This window comes from Hirundo rustica, chromosome 8, assembly GCF_015227805.2.
Source record: "Hirundo rustica isolate bHirRus1 chromosome 8, bHirRus1.pri.v3, whole genome shotgun sequence".
In the NCBI taxonomy this organism is placed as follows: domain Eukaryota; kingdom Metazoa; phylum Chordata; class Aves; order Passeriformes; family Hirundinidae; genus Hirundo; species Hirundo rustica.
In genome coordinates this window covers 13,052,705-13,075,744 of record NC_053457.1, presented here as the reverse complement: position 1 = coordinate 13,075,744, position 23,040 = coordinate 13,052,705, and positions in this window count along the sequence as shown.

Here is a 23,040-nt window from a genome sequence, read left to right as displayed (position 1 = left end):
GACGGCGAGGCGGGAGCGGGGGCCGCGTGCCGAGGAGGGCGCTTCACAGGTGGCGGCGAGGCGGTGCCCGGCCGCGCCGGGGAGCTGCCGGTCCAACAAGTCCCGCCGGCCCCGGCGCGTCCATCGCCGCCGCGCCGCGCTCTCCGCAGCCGCGGTGGGGCGGGGGCGGGCGGCGGCGGCGGCGGCCCCCCCCCCCTCCGCGCCGGCCGTGCGCGGGGCCGGTTCGGAGGATGTCATGACGCAGCGGCCAACGCGCGGCGCAGTCACGGCCCCGGCCCCCGCAGCCCCGCCGGGCCCCCGCGCCCGTGGCCCGCACGCCGAGCCCGCCGCGCAGCGCGGCACCGCGGCGGGCGCGACCCCTCCGCAGCGCGGCCGCAACGGCGCCCTCGGGGGCGGCGGGCCCGGGGCTGCAGCCGGGGGCAGCGGGGGAAGGAGGGAGGGAGGGAGGGAGGGAGCGGGGCGCGCTCGGGGCTCGCGGTTGAGCTGCAGCAGCAGGTGCCCGGGGATGCGCACGGCGCGGGAGGGGGGGAGCTGGCATGGAAACGCGCTAAGGGAGCGTGAAATAAACATCGGGGACCGTGGCGTGGGTTTTTCCGCTGAAGGCATTCGTGGCTTGTCTTTAATTGACACGGAGAAGTACTGCAAACGCTCCGCAAACGCACCGTAAATTGCCGCGCATCCCGAGAACGTTCCTGAATTTAATCCTTAGGAATGTAAATAACAATTTAAAATGACACGCTTGGGGAGGATGGGGGTGAAAGGCGAAGCCAGCAAAAAAATCTGGATAGTCATCTCCTACTTTTTTTTCGGATTCATGTTGAAAAGCAGAGACATTAAATATCTACATGTGTATTCATTTACATATAAATCAAAATCTCCGTTTGGCACATGGTCTGCTCGCTGGGTTGTCTGTACAAAGTATTATGCAGATCCTCTTGACATCTTTCCAAGGGTAAAATACAGCAGCCTTTGTGTGCGTGACATTCCCCCATCTTATCTAGTTGCTGTACCAGCAGAGAACCACCATTATGAAATAGTAATCTCTTAACCTTTACTAGCAGTAATTTCTGTTTCTGCATCTACTAGGGGCTTGTTTGTTTTTGTTTTCTCCTTATGTGAAGCTAATCAGATTTTATGAGTTCCCAAAGCTTTTTATGGGGCTCTCTAACCCTCTCACCTCCACTTTTTTTGTGCAATATCACCACTGTTTGTCTAACTCTGCGAGTTTATCATGATGTCTCTTTCCAGTCTGCTCCTCCAGTCTGTTCCTTCAAGAGGCGGCTTCCTTTTTCAAGAAGGGTTTAATAGGGGCCTCTGAATAGAGAAGACATTAGATAATGATACGGAAGTGTATACAGGTAAGAAAAATGCTACATTATTTTTTCCCAGAGAGTAACAGTCAGTTACGTAGCAGACCTGAAGAAGGCCATTCTCAGGGGACTCTTGTAATAGAATTTAGTTGAGGATTTCTAGACGCAGAAAACTAGTCAGATTGAAAAGGAACTGCATGTCACAGCTACCACGTGCAAGCCCAGACTGCACTGTCACAGCTGCCCCCTCGCATCTCTTCATTACCAACCCTCCCCACAGCTAGAAAGCCGCCTGGACTGCAAAGTGTTGCCATGCCAGCATCCCACAGCCTTGGGTGCTGGGCTCAGAACCTGCTCCTCATGGTCATTTGCTCTGCATTCCTGTGTTGGTGTTCGAGGAACACCCTTTTCACAGCTGCACATATAGCTAGGGATCCTTTTATCCATCAGCAAACACCAGGAGTGGAGCGAGGGCAGGAGCATCGTAACACAGGCACTTGATGTCTGATCTTCAGAAGTGCCGGGCACTTACAGGCGCTCTTACAGCTAATAGAAGCTACAAGCCCTGTGCACCTTGCAAGATGAGGACAATGAAGAGCAGCTGCGCAGCATATCCCAGGGAAGGCTTTCACATGGTGGAATTTCTTCCGTATGCTGGTCTGGCAGATAACAAGAACTGAGTCTCTGAAGATCATGGCTGTGGCATACATCCTCTCTTGTCGTTGTTCGACAGGGCCCAGAAAACTTGGTAGAGAGGCTGCAGTCTAGAAATACATTTTCTTGCTTTACACATTCAGAAGGTACAAGTTAAAAAGTATTTATTTGACTCAATACTGCTGCAGCTGAGCAGTGCAGACACTGGTTTCAAGAGCACTCCAGATGCAAACAGGATCATTAGGCACTTTTAAAATATCATCCCCATAATACTGTACCCACACATACCAAAGATGGTCTTAAAGCAAAACAAGGGCACCACAAAATATAGTCTATATGTTCAAATAATTTGATTCAGGCACATCCACACAGAGTTTACATGCAGATTTGGACAGGGCAGGAGGTTTATTGTGATCACTTGTAAAAGGCTGCTTTTAAGTTCTGATGCTCAGAAACAGTTCATAAACCAACCAACAACATACAGTAGGAGTCCTAGTCTATAAATTTCACACTACATATCCAGGGGAAAACCTTCTGTTTTATCTGTATAAACAAAACTTTTATTTACATAAATATGGCTCGGTTCTACAAATATTTACTGTGAAACTCACACTGAAAAGTAAATATTGGTAGCAATTGGTGAGACCTACCTCACCAGCTGAAAGTTTCCTTACTAGGAAATAGCTACAAAAGACAAAGCAAAGTAGGTAGCTTAGTATTTTGTTCACCTATTCATAGACAGAGGTGAAAATGATCCTGGAATGAATATGTCTTCCATTAAGTCCCATTTGAGCTTACTCCTTTATGAATAAAGAAAGGCCTGCTTTCCAGTGCAGGCTCTATAAAGCAGAGTTTGAAAAAGCCCTCTGGGGCTGTATGCTTCATTTACTGAGGCAACAACTCCATTTCTTGTTGCCTTCAGACTAAACAAGGTTTTCAAGCTCTGCATCCTGGTGAGATCTATTCCGAGCAAACAGAAATCTTCAATGGATTAGTTTTCAGATTAGTTGTCTATTTAATATTTCAACACAATAGATCAAAATTTACTTGGTTAACAATACTATTTACAGAACATAATAAACACTGTTCTGACCTGTGTTTTTCCTGTTCTTACTGTGTAGCATAGTCCAGGACATAATCACGCCTACTCAGTTCTGGAGGATTTGGTTCCAGAAAGCAGTGTTTTCGCAGCAGGGAAATGACTCCTCTTTATGTAAAACAGTTCCCTCTTGTGGATATTCCGTGTACAGTATCACAGAAGTATTTGAAATATTCATCAATCCTGAATCTTTGCAATTAAAACCCCCAACTCTGTTCATCAGTTGTCCAAACCCCTTGGCATACTTGGGTTTAGCAATTAAATATGTGAGGAAGAACAAGCTGTTGCATTTAATCATGATAAAACTTGCCCAATTACACATTATCAATTAGAAATTATTTAAGTGCAATTAACACAACAAGCTAAATAAAGTTCTGTGACTGTACCTTTATGAGTCAAGTACAAATCACAGTGAGTTTTTTTATTTTGCTTGCATGAGAAAACTTTCCACACATTCCATTAAGAGAAACCATGACTAAAAACCAAGAAAAAGATGCACCATATAAAGAAAAGAGACGGTAATGGCAGAGCAGTCAGGGTTTCCAAGGATTCATGTACTAAGTACAGAAGACAAAGAACCTCTGGAATGATAAATCTTTCAATTAAAACCAAAGAGTCCTAGCAAGTGGCACAGCTTCTTGGTGACACAATATTGCACCAGGGATTCATTTGGCCTGGCAGTTTGGAAAAGAAACCAAACATATGAATGGAGTAACAGTGTTAAGATTTATGTGTTCTCTAAATGATGACTACATAATACAAAGTTGGTTTGGTTTTTTTTTTTTCTTAAGAAGAGAAATGTGGGAGAATAAATGTGTGCTCCCCAGTTTTTCGTAAAGACATGTATGATCTAAATGAATCCAGGGAAATGATAGAAAAAATCTTGAGGGAAATTATGTTAAAAAAGGCTAAAAGCCTTTATATACCCATATACCCTAAGTTTGTTTACCACAACATTTTGGTTAAATGGTTATATATAAAACCTTCCTAAACTTTGATTAAAGGTGCAGAGTAAATGTTAAAGAAGCAGCTTAAGGGTCAGTAAAGGTAAGTACTTTCCAAGGTTAAAAAAATCCCCAAAGTTCCAACGGTTTGTGTCCAATAGCTTCCTTCATATTTTTGTTGGCCGTGTAGAATACATTGTTGGCTTTTGTGCATTATCAGTGGCTGTGGCAGGGCAAGCACTTACACACAGAAATAGCATAAAATAATAATAAAATGTACTTCTGGTCAAGGGGCTAGGTTTGTGTTTCCAAGGTCAGTGTAGCTCTTGGTCTTGAATTTGCATGCTGGAGGCCCGGTATCAATCAGACCTCAGATATAAGCACTGATGTCTTGCATAATTAATTCTGGGCCTCATTTTAATATTATTCCTTACTATTCCTACTTTGCCCTGAGAACAGAATGAAAAATAATACATTTTTAGCGATTAGTTGGATACTGGAACAAAATCGTATCATGAAATAGTTCTGGGATTTTTGTTGCAATGCAAATTGTTTGCTCTCTGAGATGCTGGTGTAAAACACATAAGGCTGGATCTACTGTCCTTGTCTTAAAGACTCAAAAGAGGAAATTTTAGCAGGAGATTATACTAATACACACATAACTATGTATTTGCACATGGCAAATTGTGATCTTTAACACTTATTTTTTTCATAGAATTTAGACAACCTATTTCAGCGCCTATTAATTGAAAATTCTGTTTAGCTTACTTTCTCTCTGCCCAATCCCTGTTCAAAGACTGAAGTACATATTTAACATGATAATATATTGCACACTGGAACAGCTTCTTATCAAAGTACTTTGCAAATATGAATATATTCAACCTCATCACATCTCTCTGTAACACTATACGTGAACACTATTCTTGGCAGTGAGGTTATGTAATGATTTCCTTGAATTAGTTAAAACTTTTGTATTGAGATCTATTTTGGCACTTAACCCTGGCAAAATCCTCCAGCTGGCAGGACAAAGACATACTTCAGCAGAATGCTTTAATGGGTCACCCAGTCATTCAGAGTGATCATCTCCAGAGTACTGGAACCGTTGCACTCAATCCAGCCAAATAAAATATTAAAGAAAATCCCTTGTCTATGCTAATCCATATGGTATGAATAGAAGTAAAATACAAATGAATACTGCAAACATAGAGTATTTTCTTTGGGCTTTTTTTTTTTTTTTTTACCATTTTAATAAAGTAATTCTTGCATACCCTTGTCTTTTGTTTAGGACTTAGACCCATACATACTCCCTCATTCTTACCAAGTTTAACATAGCTTTTGATTAGATGTGATATTTCTTGCCAATAGGATCACTTCTTACTGGAAAATTAGTATGGTTTATGCACTAATAAAATATTAACACATGGCTAGAATCTGAAAAAATGTGATAGCAAAATGATGACCTCAGAGGTGATATTAATTAAGCCATGTTGGATGGTCTGAGGTCTGTAAGTGCATTTAATAAATGTGAATCCACACACTTAAAAGCACTTTTGACTCCCACGAACTAGAGCCTGTTACTGTTTATACTAATGAGATTTCCTTCCAGCCAGAAGAGAAGAAAGTAGGAAGAGATCAGGATATTCTGAAGACAGAATAGTAGCAATCACTGTTAAAACACCGACTAACAAAGGAGCTGCAGAAATAGCAGTCAACAAAATGGAAAACAAATCACATACATAAAAAGACCTTTGAAATTTCTCTCTTGAACCATTAGTTCATCTTTTTCTGAGTGGGCCCTGATGACCAAACCAGAGAGAAGCAAACATTTTACCCTCTACTGAATGATGATTGATAGAACAACAATTGACACAGAAGTGTGCAAAGAGCCACTGCAGGGGTGCACTAAGAAGAAGCAGGGTAAAACTTCTCCATGGTTTGTGTTGGTTTTTTTAGTTGTATCAAATCAGGACAGCTACATTACTCTGCAAACGTATCAGGGCAATGCTAGGACTTCTTTCTATACTATTTTGGTTTTGTGGAAGCTCTCCAGTTCTTTGTATAAACGTTGACACTCATTGGTCATTCAAGATAGGCCCAGAAACTTCCAATGGAGCAATACAGCAACTGTTACAGCACTACAACGAATATATGTGTGTATCTATATTTATATCATCTATATCTATATTTATATCATCTGTATCGATATCAATCTCCTATGTGTGACCCAACTATGAAAACACAGAGAAGTCAGAGTGTCTCCCAGGTTCCAACAGCAGTGTTCATGCTGTGGCCATAGCTACGATCTACAAACACAGCATTCCAGAGCTGCTCAGGTATTGCCATAATGATCACAAGGACAAATACAATTTTTCCTAATGGATTTAATTTAGAGAACTAAATAATTATTGCCTCATCTTTTAGTATTTTCCATTCATTTTACTTGATATCTTGCATAACGGAATTGTGTCAGCCAGGTAGCTTTATTTGCTTACTTCTCTAGGAACCATTTCGCTTTGACTCTAGATTTTCCAAGGCACAAATAAAAAGCAATGGAGGGAAACAAAAGTTTCATTGTAAAATATAAAGCTACAGATGCCTGTTTGCATCGGACGAGTCTTTTTTACGTCCATCAGCCAACTTTGCCACGTGATACTCCTGGTGAATCATTACTGTCAGAGTCAGAGCTCCTACAATGGAAGCTCTGCCAGTCATTCCCAAAAGCAGCCACCAGCCTTAACGTACTGTAGGGCCCCAGAATCTGTTGTGTACAATTTTTAAATTGATCGGGGAGCAAAGCAATAGCAGGACATGACTGCTGCTCTGCTCCAGTTAGGCCAAGGGAAATTTTCATATAAGGCAGCTAAATGTAAAAACCAAGACAAATGTGAAGATGTGTCTGTGGTCTGAAACCAGCCCCTGAGAAGAACAGCTCTGAGCACCAGCTAATTTCACGTCCACAAGGTGTAAATCTGCTTAACTCTGAAAAATCAGATCTCAGACATCATACTAAAACCATAAAGGGGAGACCATATGTTTACAAGGAGCCACTCCATTTTTTTTGCAACTCATCATGACACTCACACTTTGCTCTCCCCAGGATATATTCACATTTAGGAACTTGGTGTTTATTTTTGACAGTAGCCTCAGCACAATTCAGGAAGAGCAGTGTTTGTAATGACCTGCTTTGCTTTCTTATCTCTCACACTTGTCTGGAAAATTTGCAGCTGAACTGGAAATTTGCAGCTGAAAATAAATTGGAACAAAATAAATCTTTTATTATCAAACATCAGCCCATACAGTAAGATTTGAAAAGCTGAATCTCACCATAATCAGAAGACACTAAGAACTTTTCCCACTACGTAAGCATATATCCACCAAAGAGTTCTTCCAATAGGAGGATGAGATAAAACACATTATACGTGCAATCCTGCAAAATGCTGAGAATTCCTGCTTTGATCCAGCAAAGCATTTAAACAGGTGTCTAATGATATGCACAAGTAATCTCACAGAATCCTGTAACCGAGTCACATGTTTAAAATTAAGCATGTGTTTCAGGTCCAGGGTGACAAGGCTCGACACCTTGTATGATTAAGTGACTAGTAAGCTGAAGAGGTTGTGTAGGAGTCGTGTCCTTAATTGCTTGCTGACTTCATCAGCCTGTATATCTTACTGGGGCTCTATTTGCTAGCATGCAAGAGGTGACCTTTAATTCCAGAATTAATATAGCTTTTGCATTTTCTTTTCTGTTTGGAACTATATGTTCTTCAATTAACAAAATAATGAAAAAATAATACCCAACTTAGTCAAAATTTTTTGAAGGATCAGTGATTAACTGGCATTATTTCTTGTACTCCTGATAAGAGATGGATCTCTGAAATAGTATTCTAAAGACAATATTCTGTTTTCTCATGGATAGGTTCAAATATGTCCCCTCACAAGTCAATGGTGCTGTTAAGGGTCAAGAATGTACCGGTAGTCACAGATAAGTGTCAAATGTCAGAGCTCAGCTAATGCAGCAGTCTTACATGCAGTACTAAGCCTGCAGCAAGCTATCAAAAAAAATACCCTCAAGCTGAATTCAAAATAGTTGAATTCAAGGCCAAAATGAACGCTGCCTTAAAAATGAAGTATTTTCGAGCAGCAAAAATATATTTTTTCCTGTGCTAAATGCAGTGGAATGTTGGGATACCTTAATGGCAACTGGCATAAAGGAAGTTCAGTTTTGACCTTCGGCTGCAGCCTCTGGGCAATATAAAAATGGTAGAATGAAGCTTTTTAAACTGAATTGTTTCATATGCTGCATCTACTCATGTTCATGCCTTTAATTTAATCTGATCCGTGGGCAGATGTAATTTCTGTTTCCTCACATAAGATAATTGTAATTCAACCTATGGTCAGAACTAAGACAAGTTATTTGGGAAGAGGCATGGGTTGTTTGTGGCTTATGCAGTGGGTGCAGTTTTCCCTTGAATATAAATCTGTAGCTGCATCAATGAAGGATGCATGTGGATATTTAATAATAATTCACGTGTGCATATCTAACAATAGTTAGACACAGGGTAATTTGTAATCAGTGGAGCAATGTCTTTGTAGAAAAGCATAATAAAGTATTTTCATAAATGTACACAGGTGGATATTCTGCAGATAATTTTTTAATTATTAATAAACATGCAGGTTTAGGCAATGGAATACATAATTGTAGTTAACTGTGGGACACATTAATCACAAACCTTCCACCTATTCGCCATCTCAGTCATGCCCCATTCAAAGTCTCTGATAATACACTCCTGTGTATTATATGACTTTATCTTACACAACAGGTTTTCCCAGTGTGTCCTCTACTAAAAAGGAAGTTCACTGCTATGCATATGAACAGTATTGCTCACCTACCCTCAGCATGTGAGAAACGGATATATGCAGTTTATTGACAACTGCAATGGTTAGAATATTTCTAATATGTACGTTAGTTTATGGTACTTGAATTTGATCTGTTTTTCATAAACTATGCCTACTTTTAAATGTATATATAATGTGTATTATATGTATAAATGTGTTTTATAAAGTGTTATTTGGTATTTTCAACTTTACTAAACATATAATCAAGACTTTTTTTTTTTTCTCTGAATTTCCACAATGTCAAATTTCTAGTGTTTTCTTTTTGTATCAAGAATTGAGTGGGCTAGAATTTTTTAATGTCTGTGAAGAGATGCAGCTCTCTAATCTTTCTACAACTCTTAGGATCCAGGCAGGTGAAATGCAAAGCTGTGTAATGTGTTTATCTCCTACAATTAAATAAACCCATTGTTTTTAGTGCTAGAGAACCCTACAGCCATACTCCTACAATTAAATAAACCCATTGTTTTTAGTGCTAGAGAACCCTACAGCCATACTAAGATACATAACATAGAATAACGAGTGTTTCGGTGATATAAGTGTGCTTCTGGAGAAGCTCTAACAGTACAGTATTCATTCCATGTTAAAACAAGAAAAATTAAGTTAGAATTTCAGGGGTACTTCTATCCCACCGACAAAAGCTTACTACTAAATTGCTTAGAAGGAAATGCTCCCTGCTTATATAAAAAAGCATTCATAAAACACTTTATCTTTTGTTTGATGAAAGACTCAGCTTCTTATAGGCAAGCAATTATGAGTAAATTATTAACTAACTTCAACAGAGCCATAGGACAACAAAAGTTTACCAAGGGCAGGCTAACATTAATATAAATAAATACTATTTTCATAGACAATATTTAGGCAATATACTTCCTCTGTTGTGCATCAGGCTAGTGCCCTTTCAGGCACTGGCCACTAATTAGGATGTGTTGAAATCCTGATTGATGTGTCAATGCAACACACTTCTGTGTACATTGCATGAATCACAAAGTGCATTGCATGAATCACAAAGTAATAGATTTACCCGGGGTTTTTCACTATCAGTAAAGATGTGGATTATGTCAACTTTTCTTCTTAAAAAAGAGGGTTTCTACTGTCTTTTCTCCTGGGTGGTACAGTAAGTGCTTTCTACCACAAACTGAAACACAAAACCTTCCTCAGTGTTTTACCTCCTCTTTTGAGAAAAAAAATCCTCCCTGCCAGACTAATAAATTCAGTATTAGCCATTTTTAAACATGGAGTGTCATCTCTCCAGTGTTCTCTGGAATAATATCAGGTTTCAGAAAATACTACAGGTAGAGCTATTTCTTCTTTGGACAATCAGAACGGGCTTGATTTATCTTCTTCAGCTTGCTCCAACTTCTTCAAAACTACTGTGTTAACCAGTTCTCACCTTGTACCAACAATTCTGCAGCACAGAAACATCTTATCTTGTCATCCCAGTCTAAGAATAATAAAAAATGTTCTAGTTCTAAAGATTTTTAAACTCTCCTTGATGAAGAATGAGATCAATATGGACTCAAGATACAAAGAAAAAAATATCCCTTACTGAGGATAAAGCTGTATGTGAGGAATCGGTGCTTTCAAACGCTTATACAGTGTGACGGAAGACAGTCCTACCCTTAGCCCTGCTGAGTGGGAACACACCAGACAACATCCAGACAGGGCCTTCGTGATGAAAATGGCCACTGGAGGCAAAAAGATACCCAAATCTGAGATAGGGTTTTGAAGGAGCTAGTTACAGAGGAAATGCATGGTTGTTTCAGCTGCAGTCAGATTTTTTTTTTTCCCCCAGTTAAAATTTTGAGTATTCAGACTGCCTTCTTATTAAACTTAGATCCATTGGATGTGGGTCAATGCGCACACCATTTCCTGTTGTATTTTCCCCATGATGCCTAATATCTCTTGTATAATGGGTACGTGTTCTTGAAAACTAGACAGAGGCGTTTAAATCTCTTCTAAACCAGGCAATGTAACTATTAGTAGAAAGTACTACAGATGGCTGACTAATTGAACCATGGAAAGCATTATCACACCATTTCTCAATTTAGAACTCATTATTCATTTGAGTTCAATCCCATTTCATTACTGTTATAATCCCATATAAAATTAAAGTGAGTATTAAACTTACACACCTGAGTGAGGTTATTTTACAGTCGTTTGAAGCATACCTCGCTTCCAGCCAGTCCTACCAGACTACAGAAAATGACTATGTATTTTTGGTTTTGCTTGTTTTCTGAGGGTTTGGGATTGCAGCTTAGTTATTAGAGCAGACTCACTAGGCCAAGATGCACACACAGCCTTTGCTCTGTGACCTTGAGCAAGTTGCTTGTACTCCGTGGGTCCCATGTTTACCTCTGTGCAAAGGATATTGTGGGGTGTTAATATCTCTACAGCGCTTTTACAGCATTAGGTGAAAGGTCCTTTAAAAGCTCAAAGTATAACTTATATATTATTATATATAAGCACATATCTTTCCAGGTTATGTCTCAGGTATCCAGCATGGGGATTTGTGCAAAGCTGCATGTCTTCTCCAATAAAACAGACGAGAGCAGACAAGAGCAGCTACTTATTTAGAGTTCTTTTGCACCAGATTAACTGAATGCCTGAGAGAATGATACTAGGTCACCTTCTTAAAATGGCCTGAATACCAACAGAAGATTAAGAAATGGTGGGAGTGACTATATTTTGTTACACTGAAAGCATTACAAGCAAAGTGTACATGAGCAAAGTGACATTCACTGACAGATTGAATTGCATTATGATAAACTAAAAATGGCAGAGAGGCTCAGACCTTTGGAATAATAACTCTTGAAGATTTTCCATTTTGATAATCAGTTGATTGACAGAGGGTATGATGAGAAATGACTATGACTTTTAGCTTGGAAATCAGCTGCTTTGTGATCCAACTTGGTTTCACCCCAACACCCATGGTGTTATAATCCACACCTCTGCTAGTTTTCGTGAGTCCTGGATCATCCTCTTTAAAAGTGCCAAACCCTCAATTTTGCAGCAGTAGCTCAACATTTGTCACCCAACACTCATACCAGATCATACATGAAACAGGAGCACAAACTAATTCTCATGTGGCCAGCGAACTTACAGTTCCAGCCTATAAGTAACCATTGCTGGGCTTTAAGATCATATGTATTGAAATGTGGTTGGAGTTCTGAGATACTGAAGGGCTTCATACCATCCATTTATGCAGCTTCTCTTTCCTTCTGAAGTATTGTAATGTAGAACATGAGTGTGTGGGTTGCTTTAATGGCATTGGCAGAAATATGCCTATGTGTGTGTCTTTTTTGAGTTTTGTAATAAAGACATGGATGCAAATATATCTTCACTTCATGTGTTGTAGTTTTAATATACTACAGGATCAATTTCTGGCATTATATTTCATACTGAATGGTGGCTTTTTAATTATTTTTTAATTTTTCTGTTGTGAAAGAAAGTGAAGGGTGAGAGTAAACTTCTTAAGTGGCCAATGTCAACACAGAAAGAGAAATACTTTTTTTTCTCCAGGGTAGTAACATCCAGCTGGGAATGAAACCTACTTTGTCAGTATAGCATGAGCTAAGCCAGTCAGTCATTGGCAGCAAGAAATCAGGTCACAGTGGTCTACAGCGATCCTGCTGCTGGATCATACTCTCTAATGAAGAATGAACATGGACAAAGGTACAAATTGCATCAGCAGCAGCAGCTGGGTGAAAATGAGGTTTAGCTTCTTATAGGAACCAGATGGTGGGCTATTAGAAATCGTCTAAAGCTGCCCTGGAGTGGCAGGAACAGGCTTGAGTTCCTGCAGCAGGCAGGAACTGAAAGCATCAGTGTAAAGACTTTGTCAGATGAACATGTTGAGGCATTCATTCCTAATGTCTCCCTACTTCTATTATAAATTTCAAGGGCCATGGGCAGAGGAGAAAGATACAAATTATGGAAACAGATGGAGAGTCAGTGAGGCATAGAAATACAGGTGCTATACGAACAGATGGAGTGAGGGGGAAAAAGGAAAGGAAAAGTGCTAAGTCTGAGAGGTGCACAAAATTCAGCAGGTGTGTAACAGTTCAGTCTTGTAGGGGGATTTGGAAATTAATTACATCACTTTTTTCTCAGATAGCTCACTCCTTCCCACAAGAGAGACTAGTTTATTCCCCACTCTGTGTGCATTAAAACAAACTGACTTGACCTTGAATACATCCGACTGCCAGGAGTTTTTAAGAAAGTTATCTTGTTACTGGGCTGAATTAAATCAATCTTATTAAGAGCCATTATCTCCTTAATACCATTGCAATTCCTTTTTCCCAACTCTAGGCCGCATTAGTTTACAGATAAATGTTAAAAACAATGGCAAATCTGGAATGCTCTTGCTTTCAATCCCAAAGCAGATAGTATCATGGTCCAAAAAGATGGTGCCTGTAGAGGTATCTAGTTCAGTAAACCATCTGATAAACTTAGACTGCATTCACCAAACCTCAAATCCACCATGACTTCCCATTACACAGCAAAGCACAATCTCATTGTCTGACATGAATTAATTTCTCTTTTGTGGTAAAAAGACATATGATGGCTGTTATTTATCCCAATAAGAGTTGTTTGATGACTTAGAGAAATCAGAAAATCTAAATTCAGAATTCCACATTTTCTCCCTGCCTTTACTGAGTCAGGGAGATGTCACTGTGAATGACAACATTCTGTAGCAGAACTTGCTCTGTGAAACCTGCGAGGTTGAGTGTAACAGGAGTCCTGGCTGGAACAGTCTGGGCTGGGAACTAGGTTGGCTGGATTGTGACAGATTCAGAAGCCATAGCCTCCATGCCTCCCTAGCTAAACCTGGGCAACCTCCCAGCAGGAGATGAGCACAGAGTTGAGCCCTTTCCCTGAGAACCAGTTCTGTGATTAACCATTCAACTCTGATTAAAATGCCTGCTCTCCTGGGGGCTCACATTTGAAATATCCTCTTAGGACAAAGTAACATTTGTAAGCAAGGCATGGCTTGGGGTTTTTTTGGGTTTTTTTGTGGTTTTTTTGTGGTGTTCCACCCCCACCCCCACCCCCCCCACCCCCCCCAATCATTATGCTTTCTTCCATTACTTTTCAAAAAAAGAGGACTTAATATTCCAGGCATTGCCTACTGGAATGGTCACAAAGCTCTCATCTTCTCTATTTTTGAAGACCATCTCTGGTTCTTTCCTGAAGTAGCATGTCTATTTGAAAAATAGGATTGCTAGGAAAGATTATTTATCATTTTCTTCCTAATCCAAAAGCCAGAAGGGAAAATATCTGTTAGGTCAACTAGTTGTTCTCCCTTTCACACGTTTTACAATGCAAGCTTTGCAGATCACGCATGCTTTGATTGGTTCCCTCCTCTGTGGGAGGAAAGGGTTCCATTTGCAGGATTACTTCTAGAGCTCCAACAGAGGCCTTAGAGTCAGGGTTCATCATTTCAATTTCCATGTCTTGACCACAGAAACACTTGGATGCAAGCTCCAGATACCCTCATGCACACTGACATTAAACTGTGTCAATGGTCAGTCCTTTCCTGGCATGTGATCAGAACAAGTGTGAACACAAAGGCAGCAGAACAGGCTGGGATCCCAAGGTGGCATTGCCATGGCTGCCACCACACTCAGTTTCTTCATGTTTTTTGTGTTGCTCTATATAAACCTTTGCCTCACCTTTGATTCTTGGTTCAGTTTTGTTATCTCAGTTTAGCTAGCTTTGGTTACCACTGCTTTGCCTCAGTGTTTCGTCACAAAATCAGAATGGTATCACAAAGGTCTGCCAGCTGGCTGAGAAACAAAGTTGAGCGCTTATTAGATTTTGAAAGCAATATGCAATAGATCACCATTTTAGTTGATTTATGCAAGTCATGTAGACCTACTACATTAAGATGTCTCATAAACTATTAGCTTTGGGAGCACTGCAGGATAAGGCATACATTAAGCAGATTAAAAACAAATAGGAGGTGGCAAAAGACAATAGCAGCCATTAAAGGAAGGATCACAAGATCTCTTGGACAGAGTCAACACTCTTAATAGGGAATCACTCTTGCACAAAATTGAGCGTTCGAGCCTGCTGCAGTGATATTCAGAGCAGCAGTGAGAAGAAATCTGTCACTGACCACCTTGTGGACTAGGAAATAATTCAATGCAAGCAACCACCAGTACCAGAGGCACTCTTATCCTGAAGAAACCTTTCAAGAAAAGTATCTGAAAGACATTTGTACACTGAGATAGCAAATAACAGGTCCTGAAAATCCATAGAAATCCTGGTTCAAAATCCCTAGTTTGTTTAGCTAATATATTTAAAGGAATTTCTTTTTTGACTTGTCCAATACATTCTAGACCTGAATTCTCAGACAAAAAAAAAAAAGTTTGACTTTCAATATTAACTCAATTATCAGAAAAAAAAAGGCTATGGATAAAAGGAAAGAGACTTTGTCTTCTGATTCCAGCTGCTTGGTTTTAAATAATGCAAGGAGCAAAGAGAGAAAACTCACCAAAAAAAGAGATTTTTTTTGCACTCATGAGCAAATGCACACAAGAAAATGTATCAAGTCTACAGTCACAAGCATGACAGATGCACCCAAGGTCTTGCTGACATTGGCAGCCTTACAGGGGCAATCTGTCTAGAAGGACGGCATGTTCTTGAGCAACTCCTTCTAATGAGGCAGGCATAGAGATTGCTTCCTTTAATATCTCTGGCATGAACGTTTTGAGGGTTTTGCTTATGAATTGAACACTGAAGAATCATTGTAGGAATAATAATAATTATTATTATTATTAATAATAATAATATGCTACCAGGTTGATGACAGGCCCTGAAATGGGTCCCCAGAATCTTCCTGTATATATGAAACATATTTTCCTTTTCCCTCAACTGGAGACAAAGCCACTTAATAAAAGTTTCAGTAGAGTCTGGATCATAAGAATTTTACCGTTTTCCATGAGAATGAAATGTCGCAGTGTCCAAATCGCGCTGACCAGCGCGGCCACAGGCTAGCTCAGTGGATTCCCACTGCGGCAACGTGGTAAGGTCGGGGCGGCAGGCAGGGCGAGCTACCTCCTCCCTGTGGGAACTTGGATCCCACCACAGTGACGGGCACGTAGATGAAGCAAGCAACCGCGGCAGCTGAATGAAAGGCGGGCTCCTCTGAGCAGGGTGTAACGTAGGTTTATTGAGACAGGGGGAGCGCGGAGCTCTGCACTCTGTAACCTGCTGCCCAGAAGAGACCCTGAGAGCAGGCGTGCAAGAGCTTTTAAGGTGGGGTGGAAACGGGGGTGGCGACAACCGGTCAGCCAGTCACAGGAATTTGGGGGTTAACCGGGGGTGTGAACCATGGAACTGGGGACCAACCACAAAATGATGGGAAGGGGTTTCCAGGGCCCCAGCCTATCACTCAACACCCCTCCCGGAGTTTTCCAGAAGCCAGGGAAGGGTCCCCGAGTGACAGATAGGGCGACCACGAGGAGAGAGGGGGGGATTGACAGGGACAGGTGTAGGGAAGGAATGACTGACAGAAAACGTCTGGTTAAACAACCTAACTCATAAGGGGGAAAACCAATACAGAACACAGGGGTATACAGTGGACTAAACCATTACAAAAGTAACTCAAAAATCTTACAAAAATAACTTAATAACTTAATAAAACAACTCTCACACCACCACAATGAAATTCTAATTGGAAATCATACAGACTGTGAAAAGTAGTCTTAAAACTACTGTAAATTAAGAATGCCATGTAAAATATTGAAATATGCATCTACTACTTTTAGTAAGGGATGTTCACTAAAAATCTTATTTAATTCAGGCCTGCTCATTCTTTATATATGTAATCCAAAGACATAGTGGTTTTGGTTTAGTAGGTAAAAATCAATAATATACTGTATTACATGAGAACAAGGCACACTAGACATGCTTCATTTTCTTAGGAACTGGTTAAATGCATAACAGCTGGTATGTTATTAGAAACAATGGAATCCTGTATTAAAGGATGTGGGGCAAATTGTCTCTGGGATGATCCTATGACTGTGAACTGAAAGTCCTGTTGAAACACTCCAAGAGGAAGAGTCATGCAATATGAAAGAAGTGGATTTTGAATATCACCTACCCTACTTCTTGCAGTGGTAGAATGAACTGGGCTCATGGGAACCCCTGCATACCAATTCAAGGAAAGCTAAGGTAATTTTTCCCCTGTAAAAGACTTAAAATGCTTTCTGGATCATGACTAACCCATCCTTGGTCCCCAGGGTTCTTAAACATGCTTCCTATCTCTGTTTTTGTGAATGAAACAATTACCCAAGAAAATGACACGTCACTCTTCCCTTTCTCTCAAAATCTCCTATTAACCTTAGCAACTCTTTACCCTATCAACACATAGCTGAAATCTTCCCAGATTGAACACTGCATTCTTCTAGCTCTAGTTTTAAGAACAAACTGCACTTTTCTGGCCAAGTGAACTCACGCAGAGTGAATTGCTGGCATGAAATGTGCTGTTTCATACTTAATTGTAGTAATTGCCTTTGAAACAAGAACTTTGGGGTTTTCTTTTTCCATAGAAAGTCATTTAATTCTTCCCTTATTGCCTGAGTTTTTACATCCCTGATAAATAAAGATTTTGGTAAGTATTTCTTCCTAGAATCCTGATTGGAATGATGCATTAAACATACCTACATAGAAAGTATATCTAGATGTGTTATCCGTTTGTGCTATAATGGGACTTGGATGTCCTAATCAGGACCAATCTCACTGGACCAAATACTGAAGTGCTTTGTAACTACCATCCATCAAAAAAAAAGCTCTATTTTGCATCTCCTTCTCTTTTCACAAGCTTACTTAAGAAGTTGGATACTTTAAAACCAATACTTTATGATACTGTTTTCTCTATCCATAGGCAGAGAGAGTTCCTGTGGGTTTGTAACTGTACTGTTTTCTGTGATGTTTGTCATTGTGGTATCTTTCATAAACAGCTAAGGTACAGGCTGCAGTGTTTGTGATTATTTATATACCAATAGTAAACTTACAGGGAATCTGACATGGTGGCATTTTCCCTTGTGTAAATAAAATTACACCTAAAAAGGTAGTTTTGCTTCATCCAGTCTTCTAAATAATTAATTGAATAAGAAATAATAACCATACCTACTGCACAGACTCAGCCCGAGAGATGATGTTACATGTCTGAAGTCTCCCTGTAAGGCAAAACTGAACCACAAACAGAACAAAATAACCTACATACAACTGCAATACCTGTGTAATTCTGTTCAGAGTCTGGAGATCAGCCACAGAAGAAACAGACTGCCATACTTGCCCAAAAACTTTCTGGCACTCAATTCAAACTAACAAATATGTATTGTACCACTGCAGTGCATCTTCTGCATTTTGGCATGAAAACTGAGGTGGAGACTTCAGCTCAGCCTTTTCCTTTTCAGGCATCCTCTTTAGACCTGGCAAAGTACAGCTCAATTATTAATATATTGATAGATAATTGGGGGGGGGTTGGGGAGGGGGCGTTGTTTTGGGGGTTTTTTTACATTTTATTTTTGGTAATTTAATTTTCTAACAACAGTGAAGACAATGGTTTTCTTTCAGCAGTATAGAGTAAAACTGGGCCATTCTTTTCACAATGTGCAGCAGAATCAGCTCAGCTGTATTAAGGTTATTCTTTCCACAACTCATGAATCAGCCACTTATGTTTTCTTTTTCCATGAATTAAAATATCATCATTTCAGTCATCAGTTTTAGCAGCTATTCCCTTTTCAGTACTTACTGCATCCAGTTCAAAACTTCACTGGAACAGTTGCTCAGCAAACAATCTTCCATATGTGTGTCCTTCCACTTAATAACAATAATAATGGTTTTAGTTCAATCCTTCAACTACATCTCTGAATAAATGGGAGAGCTCCCATTGGGATGACACATGTTAACACCGCAGTGACTTAAATTGTGTAATTCATATGGTTCCTGGCATTAGAAGAGGCATTACCATGTGCTCAGGGCAGTCATACGGGTAACGAGATCAACGAGGTGTTTCAATCTATGTGGCATGAATAGGCTTCACCAAAATGAGCAAAATGCCGGCGTTACGAAAGGCAGAGCAGAGCATAGATGTCATGTTTACTTTGTGCTTCGGGCTCGTGAGCTCTAATTAGCTGTCAAGCCAATTAGCCTAAACAGACATGCCCAAGTCCTTGCTGTAAGCCCAGCTCGAGCAGGTGAGCCCAGGACTGGGAATCTCAGGGAGCTCCGTGTCCCCGCGGCGCAGCAGCGGGAGCAGTGACAGGGACACCCCTGTGCCAACGGGGCTCACCACACAGCCCTGGCACCGCGCTGGGGACACAGAGAGCCCCTGCAGAGCCAGCCTCTGCAAACTTCCCTGTGCTGCAGTCCCCTTGTTACCTCCTACTTACTGCAAGACTTCCCCGCAGCTAAAGGAAAGGGACAGATTTTGCCCTGCATTTATTCTTCAGCTGAGAACGAGCACAGGGTTTATGTTTCCCTTAAACCCTCAAAACAAGGATTAAGTGTGACTTCACTGCTGTTGGCCTAGCTGGTTCTGTTAGAGGGGTGTGAAATTCATCTAGACTGATCATAGCAAAAATATGTTAGTCTCCTTTTCCAACTGGTATTCAAACTAACTTCTGCAGAGGGAAACTTTTGCAGGAACAGCTGCAGCAGCAATAGATGGGGAGACAGGAGGACAACCCCTAAATTTTACAAGCTATTTCAAGTTCTCTGAGGATTTGAACTGTTTTAGGGTGATTGTGCTTTTGAGATTTGTGATTTTGAGAGCTATTCAGGTTTTTTGCCTTTATTAGATTTTTATATTATGCATTTTATTATATTGAGATTTTATATTATGCATTTTATTATATTGAGATTTAACTATATTTCAATTATAGTGCCTTTCTTGAAAAGCTAAAATTCAAAAATGAAAATTATTAACTCTGTACTATTAAATCTTTCTAAATGAGACTGTCCTACTTGGTTATTTATCATATTAGAGTAGAAGCAGCAGTGTCTTCTGCAGTGTGTGAGCATAAAAATATGCTTTTTAAAATTATGTTTGTTAATTCCCTAAAGCTGAGTCATTTAGTTTTTCAGGTAAAACCAGAGCAGTTACATAGATAGTCCTGAGGTTGAATAGTAACCACCTAAAGACGACTCAAGGGGAAGTTGCTATGACAATGGCTTCGGAACAGAGTAAAAAATAGACCAGAAGAGAGTTTAAAAAAAAAAAAAAAAAAAAAAACCAAAAAAAGACCAAAACCTCACCACTTGCTTATCAGAAGAAAAGTATGACACAGGAGTTGAGGTTATCCTGAAATTAGACCCCCTGCCCCCCTGCCCTACAGCTTTCAGTAAAGTTCTAACAGAGATTTCATGAATCCAAGGCTCGCTGTGACCCCCAACATCTATAGAAAAGTAAAAGTATGAGAAATATTCTCTCACTCAGAGTTGGAAAATAATGAGACAGCCAGGTAAGCTACACAAAGGAATGGAACAAATCAAAGCCGAGCAGTTAAGTATAGCAATTCTCAGTTCCATTCAGACACCCAATTTGTACATCTTCCTGTCCAGCTCCTGTGCCCTGGCATTTGTAGAAGAGTTATGTAGAAGAGTTACGTGTGTGCTGTCCTGTGCCCAACTCTGAAGCAAGTCCGCTTTCCCTAACAGGGCTCCTTTAACATCTCCCCAGCTTGATATGTCTGGCATGCATCACTCTGAACATGTGAGCTGTTAATTACCACAGTGCAAGATTTCCCTTGGAGGAGAATTCCCATGGTGGGATTTGTCTGCGGAGCCTATTCTGTGCTACTTAAGGGACAGCTGTTACAGCAGATGAGAAAATCTGAACACAAATTGAGACAAGCATGCTTTGATATGTGGAACTGCTCTTTTAGAAATGCCAAGAGGTTTGCGTTACAGCATGGCTGCAGGGGTGGGGCTCCTATGATTTCTCCAGGTCTGCATTTGGCACACTGTGCACGCTAGCTCAACAAGACACAGCTGGGGGAAAGTGGCTGCTTGGATGTAACGCCTACATAACCCATGTTTGTAGTGAAGATAAGATGTGACATCAGAAATACCTGTTTGTGAAGGTAAACAACATGCTGTGTTTGAGTACACTCTGAAATGGAGACAGAGACTGGACAGGTTTAGCATTAATAATTAGCATAAGGTTTCCCTTATGGACTTGCGATGGATGCAAAATCTGTGATGCTGTCAGAGACAACTCCTGTAAACTCCTCTGAAATCAGTTCAAGGGGTCCCATACTAGATGCCCAAAATAAGGAGCCCAATTGATTGTTCATTGCTAAATTTCTGGATTTTTTTTCTTTACTGATTTGTGCATTTTCTATTCAAGTAAAGAGCAGTCAATACATTTCTACTAGAAAGAATATCCAGCTGAGGCACAAGGCTGTCAGTGTGCTCCCTCCAGGCAAGATCCTCTCCCTGCTTTAGCCATACTGAATTGTATTTTGTAATAATAAGCAAAAGGACAGTCTTACCAGCCTACATGAAAAAATGCTGTTTCTCATGTTATACAGACCTTGATCCATTGATTTAATGTCCTTTAAACATTGATTAGTTTAATTGGTTAATAGCAGTCAAAATCCCATTCTGAATTCTTCTGGTTTTCAAATTTTGCCAGCTTAACATTCCACTTCTTGCTACAAGATGGACTTCACTGTTCACCCAGCCCATGCAGTTTCACAGTGAAGAAAAAACCAGCTTTTTATGAATTATTCCTGGGGTATAACTTTAATCCATGCAGGTTTTGGGATTTTCTTGCTAATCCTTGTGGGCTAAGCAGTAGGTGGTCGATGGGCTGTTAACACAAGGCATAAATGGCTGTGACAGGTCTGTTCCCAAGAGAGAATCTCAGACTTTCCCTCTCCACTTTTGCATCACTCTGCCTCATGAGCAAGGCTCTGGGTGGGAGCAGCAGACCTCCTCACACACCTGCACCTTTAATCTCTATTCAGCTGCCACGTTTAGGAAAAAATGCAGCGTAGCACTGGTGTAAGGTGTAACCACATGAGGTAAAGAAAAGGCAGTCCCAGCTGGCCAGAGTCACCCCAAGCTCTCAGACAAGGATCTTGCCCCTGGCTACTTTATCTCTGACTCTTTGCAGTCTGCTTCCCCCTCCCTGCATGCCTCTAACCAAAGGAGAGACGATATTTCTGTGCAGGCAGGCAATTACGACTTTCAGCCACATGGCTCTCTCCCAGCTATCGACCACGTTACCTTCAAAACAGGAGAGTGTCAGAAAATTTATGTCCCCAGTTTAGGCTCAGTCTTCCATTTGCAACACAAACCACACCAGCCTGAGAGCACATCTCAGGTTAATGACAAGTGCTCCACTTAGAGCAATTGCTCAATGTGTGCTCCTGAAGACTTTATCTGACAGCCTATATAAACAATATTCGAGTATTTATCTTAATTGCTGCCTACAAAGAATGATTCCTCGTTGGAAATATAAAGCATTTCACTATTTCTTCAAAGGCTTTTGTGAATTGGTCCTCTCTTACCTCCATTCTTTCTATAATCGATGTTAGCATCCGAAGCAGACAAATGGTATTAGTTTCCTTAATTATCTTGATTGATTGTTCCAAAAAGATGTTCTCAGTTGGAGATGTAAGGAAAACATTACTGTATCTCGAAGACACAATATGACCACATAGCAGATGGAAGGTACTGCTTTCCAAAGGGGCCTGTTCTTCAAAAGACGTGTCAACAGTTCCGGGCTTCAAACATCTCAGTAATGCGGTGACGTCTGGCCTATGTGGTTCCCATTACTTGACATACCACAGCATAAAATATAACAGCAAAGGATGAAGTATAGGACCGAGTTGAAAAAGGAATCCATGTGCTATAGGAAGTCTGGAACGTTTTGGCTGACTCAGTTAACTCCATTCTATTATAAGGTTTTCAATCAGGGACCAGTTGTTACCAAAGCAAAATGTACGTGGAGTCAGATGGACACTTTCTATTAACTGACCAAAACCCCAAACTTGCAAGCTTGAAGTAATCTTATACATCATAAGTTCTCATACTGATGTCAGTGGCTACAATGTTGTCCAGCCATACAGATTTTTTTAGAAAAAGGTGGAAGTGACTAGTATTACTGGTATAAAGG